At 35.5% G+C, this 9451-nt stretch overlaps 1 long non-coding RNA gene across 2 annotated transcripts; it reads right to left on the bottom strand.

Moving 5' to 3' along the window:
- Positions 1–1480: 1480 nt before the first annotated feature.
- LOC111918445 (uncharacterized) lies at positions 1481–3689 on the bottom strand. Of its 2 annotated transcripts, XR_002859225.3 has the most exons (5): positions 3089–3689; positions 2784–2889; positions 2404–2618; positions 2252–2311; positions 1481–1856 (listed from the first exon to the last, which is right to left on the bottom strand). It is a non-coding gene; the product is annotated as an uncharacterized LOC111918445 (long non-coding RNA). The 2 variants fall into 2 exon arrangements; XR_002859224.3 differs by having other exon boundaries at positions 2784–3678.
- Positions 3690–9451: the final 5762 nt, after the last annotated feature.

The following is a 9451-nucleotide window of genomic DNA, read 5'->3' as shown; positions in this document are numbered from 1 at the left end:
TCATTTTTTATGAAAATGTTTTCAGAAAATAGAGCTGAGTTTTCATTTTTAATTTTCAATGAAAATTTTAGAAAACGCTTTTGGTTAGAACCAGTGGAGTTTTCATTTTCCACCTTAGAAATTTTGAAAACTTTGAAAAACTATAAAAATCACTTTTCTAATTTACATACAATTTGAAAAACTGAAAATTTTCATTTTCTTGGAAAATTTTAGAAAAATGAACGAACCAAACGCGTTTTCAAAATTTCCGTTTTTCTTGGAAATTTTTCCTAGAAAACTGGAAAATTTTCCACAACCAAATGCACCCTTAGTCTCACTGTTATTTCCAAGCACATCCAGAAGGATGGCATTGTAGGCCTCAATTTCAAACCCAAGATCCTTACCGATCTCGACAGTTTTTAGAATTTCCATACTGTCGAAACTATTTTGACTTCCCACCTATCATCGGCATTCAAATGTAGTCTATTGAGGTTAATTGAAGGCTCGCCAGTATCCTCAATATAACCAGGGGTCATGGGAGGATTAAGAGGGGGAGGATTGAGAGTCACTTCTTCATTGAGAGATGACATTGGAGGTACTGAATGGAGAAATTGGAATTCTCATATTGAATGTGATGCCTTTTACCCAATGAACAACCAAGTATTTGGATACTAAAATTTCAAAACGAGCATGTGATGGGAAGGGCCCAAAGAAACCACTTGAGGCCAAATTTTTTAGGAGCCCGTTAAATGGTTGATTGGGGTAGTTGGGATGGGTAATGTTGAGCCAATATGGGAGGTAGTATCGATTAGGGATACGTGGGAATTTTCAATGTGGCCGTTAGGTCAATACTGTTGACGTAGTTAGATATTTTGGGAAGGTGAATATGGGTAAGAAGTTTCTTGGCGATCAATAGAGCTATCCTTTTTAAATATGTGTGGAGGTTTTTGAAAGAACCTAATTCTCTACGGGGTCCGGTAATTAAAGCTATTCATGGCTACGATGGTAACTTAAATATTTCCACTCCTTATAAATCGATTTGGAGGTATATTTTGGCTTCCATGCATCAACTAAAGTCTAAAGGTGTTCATTTATTGTCTTATTGTAAGAGGATGGTAGGAAATGGTGAGTCAACGATGTTCTGGAACACTACTAGAAAACTGAATCAATAGCTACAGCACAATCCGTAGCTATTCCGTAGCTATAAACGGATAGCTACGAAATTGCTACGGAAAAATGGCTGTAGCATAATGGCCCGTGGCTAAATTATAGCTACGGAACCGCTACAGAATAGCTACGGAAAATTCCGTAGCTACCATAGCTACGGAATAGCTACAAAAAAAAAATAGCTACGGAATTCTTACAGAATTGCTACGGAGCTAAATAGCTACGGAATAGCTACGAACCAAAATAGCTACGGAATTGCTACGGACCTAAATAGCTATGGAAATCCGTAGCTATTCCGTAGCTAACTTCGTTTTATATATAAAAAAAATAAAAATTTAAAAATTTCCAATTTATTGTCAAATACCACATTCAATTCACATTTGTCTCAAATACCATATAAAAAAATAAGTAATAATTCATTCAATTTTTTGTCAAATACCACATTCAATTCACATTCGTCCCTAATACTAAGTTTGACACATTCCATTTCATTGTCTTATTGACTAATACTAAGTTTGACAAAAGTAAGCACTAATTAACAAAACAAACACTACCAGATGTTTACAAATTCAATTGTCCTCAGGATTATTGGGGGGAGCACGAGACTGATTTCCAGACATATTTATCATCCACATAACCATTTCCATTTGTGCTTGCATTTGTTGTTGCTGTTGTTCCATTGTAGAAACTTGTGCGCGCAACCTATCAACCTAAAAAAATGGCAATACAATTCAATAGTTAAACAATATTAGCAATGTACTTTAGTTTATTACTAGCCGTTTACCCGCGCTAAGCGACGGGTGCAAATAATTTCTTTTACAAATTAGTTTTTTGAGACAATTAGTTTTTTTAAACAATTATAATGATTTTATAATTTTTGGAAATTTGTTGCTTTAACAAAAAACTAAATAAGGAAAGGATAGTAGGTTCATATAATAAAAAACAAATAAATAAATAAAAAAAGACATGAGAGTGGGAATATTTATTTAACAATCATTAAATTTGACTGGGCCTATTTGTAATGTAAGCAAAATACATTACGCTGATTGAAGATTAAAATTGTAGTAAAGATTTTGGCTTACAAAAGGTACACAACAGTACTCACATGCTTACAAAGATGGGGCAGTTTGGAATTCAATCCTTTCTTCTTGGTATTATATTCAACCTGGAAAATAATAAAGAACTTTAACAAATGTTTGCATATTATCTAATAAAACCACCAATCACACATAATTTTAAATTGAAATAAAAGCTTACTGTCAAAATTTAGGACTTGAAATCATAGGTTGTCTCCTCCATCATGGATTTCAATGGCAAAAATCTTGGATTTATGTTATTTCTTCCTCAAAGTCCAAACTAGAGGCATGCACACTTGGTTTTTCTTCATCACTTATAAAGTTTCCAAATCATATATAAAGTTTCCAAATCATATTTACATTCCTCAGATGGATTTCCATGAGCCCTGAGGTTTCCTGCGATGCCCCAAAAATTTAGAAATCATATATAGATATTCCATTATAAGATTTATTGCAACATAAAACGCATCAAAACACAAAGATACAAAAAAAGATTCATCAAAAATAAAAGGAAAATACGACGAAATTATGTATCAGGAAGGGGAAAAATCCGATTAATACTCGTTTTTATCTTCCGTCTCAGGTTAACGGGCTAATGCAAGCTTTATACAACCATGTTTTCATCAAATGCATTCTTGAAAGCTTTTATCATCCTCTCTACCATCATCTATAAGAGAAACCAAGTTCCATCCCAGTTTCAGTCAGAAACAAATAGATGAAAGCACACATAAACTTTAAATAGTTAAATAAGGACTTTTAACAAACACCTGGTGGGCAAACTTTGCAACATTTAATAAAGCTTACTATATGATTTTGAACACCTTAAGCCTATAAATTCAACAAAAAATCCATCCGATTTTGAATACCTTAAGCCCAAATATTCAACAAAAAAGTCCAGCTCATAGTCTCTAGTTGATTCTTCACACCCAAATCAAATTAGCAATAAATGATGTGGTTATCCTTGTAAAGCACCAATTTCAGAATAAAAGATGAAGATAAAAAGAAACAGTGGGCAGACTAAAATCTAAACTGGGGCAAAATTTTAGGACTTTATTAGAGATTTCCCATTTATCTTCAACAACATATTCCCATGACTTTACCACCATCAAGTTGGTCTAACGATGATTTATTTTAGAAATTCGTGAAATAAAAAGAGTTTTCCCAGTTTTGAATCCCTCGTGGTTGAACCATGGGAAGGCTTAGTATTTAGAACTATATCGTTCTAGCGTACATCTCATATTAAATATAGTATAAGAGATCATACGTTAGATAATTTCAATAAATTAAATTGTAATTGACTAAATGACAACCGTCTAAAGCCACTAATTTAGTATAACAAGTAAAATAATTCAACAAATTCAATTTCCAATTTGTTAAAGACACTTTTTGATGATTAACGAAGAAGTTTGGTATATAGTCACTCATAAACCATTGTTACAAATCAACGATCATTATTTTTGTTGGAATCTATTGTGATAGTTTTGGTAAACTATCATATGATAAGATAAATATAAATACTTCATACGCAGGAGTTTGTTCATCTATAATAGGCTAATATAAATATAATAACACAAAGAATGACTTTTTCCTAGTAATATGTATCATATTATAATACATGTATCTTTTATGGCTCTATCAATTATAAGATCTTAAAAATAGGAAGATGTAAGATGGGTCTATGATTTTAATATCAATGGTGCATAGTACTTGAAAACGTAGGCCTTTTCGATGAACAAGCCTATCACATATCCATCACGAAACGCTTTTACTTATAGAATTGTTGAAGATAAAATACATTTGAAAAAACACGTGGGTTATAGTTTATAAAAAGTATTTTTGATAGTTTACCAACAAAAGACATTGTCGGTAATTAGGCTATCTAGTATATTACAAATGGATCATTTTATTAAAGTATTACCCATAATTATACGATTTTTTAGTGATTTCATTTTGTCGGCAATGCATTTGTAATTGTTGGGACTTGATGGCAACATATATATATATATATATATATATATATATATATATATATATATATATATATATATATATATATATATATATATATATATATATATATATATATATATATATATATATATATGTATATATATGTATATATATTTGTGTGTGTGTTATAATTGTTATAATATTTAATTTAATTATTTATAAAACGTGTTATATGATAAATTAATTTATATTGGGAGTGATTCAGACTCTTTGGCAAAATCCAGTGTGGAGTCTTGGAGCTTAATTAGATGTTGCCTAAGGAAAGAAGTCTATAATGAGGTGAAACCCTTAGCTTCTTGATATTTTAAAGGTCTTCATACGATATCTAGTAGTTAATAATTAGTTACGGTCTATAAGAAAAACATTTTAGTGTGAATTCTAACCCCTAAAATTGTGTGTTTATCCATATTACAGATACCACTCTTTTGTGGATGTTGAATATATTCACATATGGATACCATTAGAGGGGAACTATGTTGGTCCTTAAGTCCATGACTTCTACCTTAAACTATAAGTAGTGCTCCTTAATGAATGATGTCTTAGGAAGAACTCATCTATCAACCATTTTTCGAGGCTTTTGAGTCAAACCAACTTTATAAATATGATAGAAATCCCCCATACATACGGAATATTCTTCTACATCCACATGAAATGGATAAATAAATTTATTATGAACAATATATTTGTTGTTAAACTCCAATTTATTTATGCAATAGTTAATAGATTGATCTTCTACGGTTCATTAATAAATTTTATAGTTTTATCTAAAGATGTTTTTCAATAAGTCTATAATGGTTGGAACTTCGCAGAAATACATGTTTGTTATATTTTTTTATAAAATTTAACTTTACTAATTATCCAATGTTTTGTAAGATATATTAATTTACATAGGGAGTGAATAAGCCTCTAAGAACGAAAGTGTAGTCTTTAACATTATACATTACCTAAGAAAGGGAGTCGATGGTAAAGTGAAACTCCAAAGTAATTTAATATTTGAAAGGTCATCATAATACATTTAAAGGTTAACATTTAGGTATGGGTTATAAAGAAAACACATTAGTATGAAATTAAAAACCTAAACTTGTGTGTTTTTCTTGTATCTTAGGCTAAACTTGTGTGTTATGTTATTATGTTAGCATCTACAGTTAAGGTCCAGGTTTTTAGTGATTAGGTTAGGCCAAAGGCACCTTATGTATCCATATTTATATGAGTTTTAGCACTCACTATTAATCAATAAGTTTGTTATCTTTCATGGTATCAGTACATTATCTTTCAAGGTATTAATGTTGTAGGTTAAAAACCTAATGCTAACAACAACAAGTAGTCGCCACCCTCTAGCTTCGGGGTCCTTCTCTACTAGTCATCAGAGGTGAATTCCCTGTCTATTTTTTTACCTTCTCAAATCTCTTCTCATATTTCTCATTTTAAAGAAAACCTCGCCCATATAAACAATAATCGTAGCGTATGTTGCCTTCTCTGGAGTTCATTGGTGCGACTTTACCAGAGCATTAGTTTTCAGCCACCACTGTTGCATCTATTTCCACCACAATCATTGTTGCCATCGATACATCCCATTCTAGATCTCCATTGGCTCTGTCACTTTCCTTTTATCTTCATCTATGTTTTATATTTTTTCCAAGTTTAATCATGTATTTTCTATAACTTTTGTTTAAAAGTATGAAGCTCACTTTGTATACCAGGAAAACTAATCAATCGTTCACCAAGAATGAAGTTAGGATCATGGATCTTATAACTCCATGTAACACCCCGTTCCCATGTTAAACCCCAAAATCTAAAGAGGTGTTATAAGTATTATTTTATTCTGATGTATGAATACATTTAAATAAATAGTTTAGTGAAAAAGGTGTGTGATTAGCATTATAATTTATTTTGGAGGACTAAAGGGTGCTTTCGGGGTTCATAGTGGAAAGAATAGTTGAACATATGGCTAGAGGATAATCAATCGGGCTCGTTTTGTAGTTCATGGACTTATTTTGAAAATATTTTGTAGAGGAGGAGCTATTTGGGTAAATTTGAAGTCAATTTGAGAGGAAAAGAGAAGGAAGGGTTGAATATCTCATAACTGAGATCTTAGGTGTTAAAAGGGTCATTTATGGACTGGCTTTGCAAAGAATTTTGAAAACGGAGGGCTGTTTGGTAAATATTTTACCTGAATTGTAATGGATTTTAATGCTGAGGGCTGAAAGGGTAAATTATGGGTTAATTTCGAAAATATTTCTGAAGGGAGGGGCCATTTGCGTCATTATGGAAAAACATTTATAGGGCTCGGGGTATATAACCCGTCACCCCATTTAAACCCTAACCCTAAGGGACAGGCATCAGGTATGACCTTGTAGCTGCCACTATTGTTGAAGATGTTCCATCGCCATCGAGATGCCACCGCCACCGCCAGAGGCCATGAACATCCGAGAGAGAATCGCCACGCGTGAATCCTTTAGCTACCTCCATCTGACTCTCTCTCTCTCTCTCTCTCTCTCGTTCTTCGATCTGTTGAAGCCTCGAGCGACCGTCGACCCTTCCCCGTTCCTCGCTCGCTACACCCAGGCCACTATCGCCGCTATTGGAACCGTAGAACCATCAGAACAGTTGTCACACGTGACCCTCTAGCCGATGTCTTGGTGAGAAGATTGCCACCTAGTTACTGCTACTTCGGCATCGGAGCCCCACAACCACAATCACCGTCGAAGAAGATGAAGTCGGGGGAGCTGGTACTTCGCTACTGCTACACCACCACCTTCTGTGGTGTTTCCGGTCATCGCTTGCCACCGATGTGGCTGAGCTCGTAGTTCACAATAAGGTGTGTATGCTGCTGTATTGTGCTAATTTTTTGTGTTTGTGTTGGAGTGTGTGTTGTGTGATCGGGCTTTCATAAAGAGCCACCACCACCACCGTGAGGTGGTGGCTGCCACCATCTACCACCGTCGGCTACCACAAGGATGGTTGTGTGTGTGTGTTTGTTTATCTTAGTATGGGTGTGTTTAATTGGGTTTTTGTGTTGTATGATGTAATCGTTAAGTAATAATGATAAGAAAACTCAAAACCACCACCGTAGGGTGGTGGCTGCCGCCTCCTGCAGCCACTTGTGCCGTGTTGAGTGGCGGTGTGCTTTGCATGTGTTAGGGTTACTTTTTATGATGCTTGGACTCGTTTGGACTAGAACCCTAGCCATCACCATGAGGTGGTGGCCGTCGCCGTGAGCCGCCGTTAACCACCATTACCCGAGGTTGTAGTGGGTGGTGCCCGACTTAGGAAAACCCTAATTGTCCTAATGAAACCCTAATGGGCTTAAGGACTTAGCTTTTGGGCCTAATTGGGTTGAGAGGGGTTACAAACCCTAATTAGGGTTTAGAAAACCCTAATTTTGGATATATGCGCCTTAGACTTATCGGGGCCCACATTTGGGCCATTGGAATCGAATTGTGAATTACACCCAATCACACCATATGATTTATCTAGTAGAGTGATGGACTTAATGGATTTAGTCCTTAATGGGTTAAGTGAGAAACAATTAACCCCAATCGTCATTTTATGTAAGAAACTATAATTATGTTTGGGCTTCAAGTTGGGCCTTCTTATGGGCTTTGGTGATTGGGCTGTTGATGGGCCATCCAAGAACAAGTTTATGGACTAAGGAAATTATTGGGCTTTAGGATAAGGCCCGTTGAAGACGCTTGGGCCCAATTTGGAAAATTGGGTCATAGGTGGGTCATATTTGGGCCTGAATGATTATGTGATATTGGACCATCGAAATGCTAAGTGTATGGAGTAGGATTGTGAATGGGCTTTAGGGTAAGGCCCATGTAAGGGGAGTTTGGGCCCAATTTGGAAAATTAGGCCACAAATTGGCCTTGGGTGAATATTTGGATTTTGGGCTTTCAAGTGTGAGTTTGGGCCTTGGTCTTGGACCAAGCTAGGTTAGGGGTAAAATGGTCCTTTTAGCCTAAGTATGTACTTATGGTTATGTATTAGAACCCAATTATTAATTGGGTGTTGTTTTGATGATTGACAGTTTGGGGATCTACCAGCCAGCATCCAGGGATTTATTTGTGGGACTTTAGTAGTGCGAGATGAGTCTCCTCACTGTTTGTATGGGTCTAAGGCACCAATGTTAGCCCATTTAGTTTATGTATGGTAGGAAGACCCGGGGGTTAGCCCTAGGCAGTATGTATGAAAGACCAGGAGGTTGCTCCTGGCACACTGTATGTTATTATGTATGGTAGTAACACCCGGGGGTTAGCCCTAGGCATTATGTATGAAAGACTAGGAGGTGGCTCCGGGCACACTGTATGCTATTATGTATGAAAGACCAGGAGTGGCTCCTGGCATACTGTATGCTGATTAGCCAAGTAGAGTAGTATGTATGCTAGTTGTCTTTGTGATGCTTGCATGGAAGACCAGGAGGTGGCTCTTGGCACTTGTCTATAAGATCGAAGGGGGTGGCCCCCGACTTTGCAAGAAAGACCACGTGGCGTCCCGTGGTATAATGGCAAGATTGTGTTTTGGCACATAGCATTATATTTGGTTATGATATATGTATTGCTCATGATTCTTTAGGGCATGTATGGTTTAGTTGATATGTATGGTATGTGGTATCTGGGGAACTCACTAAGCTTCATGCTTATGGCTTTCAGCTTTTGTTTCAAGTACTTCATTTTCAAAGGAAAGTAGTCGACGATCACAGTGCATCACACTATGTTTTCCGCACATGAGATCTTTGAGATTTAAACTCTGATATTATTTTATGATAACATGTTTGACTATTGACACTTTGGCTTTGACATGAGATGTTATTATGGATGTTTTTATACTTATGGTTTTACAATAACTTATTTAAGAACAAAAGTTTTGGCCTTGAATTTTGGGATGTTACAAGTTGGTATCAGAGCCCTGGTTTGAGGGATTCGGACACACTCTCGGGTGTGTCTAGACTCAAATCTTGGGTTTGAAAGATTTTTATAAGAAAATATTTTTTCTAAAAATTATAATAAAGAGTCTTGATAAAGAACAAGGTGTGTGACAGGTGCAATCAGCCAAGCTCAAGTAATTTTTCCCCGAGATACCCATACATGTTATGTTATGTTATGAATTGTGTCACACCCTCAAAACAAAATTGCGAAAACATTCGAGGGCGGAGGACGTCATGTACAATATCATAACAATGCACAATTGTAAAACAAGCAACAACGTCTATTGCATTA

This window comes from Lactuca sativa, chromosome 3 (assembly GCF_002870075.4).
Source record: "Lactuca sativa cultivar Salinas chromosome 3, Lsat_Salinas_v11, whole genome shotgun sequence".
Lineage (NCBI taxonomy): Eukaryota > Viridiplantae > Streptophyta > Magnoliopsida > Asterales > Asteraceae > Lactuca > Lactuca sativa.
The sequence above is the reverse complement of the archived record's forward strand: the minus strand, read 5'-3'. Positions and strand labels throughout refer to the sequence as shown.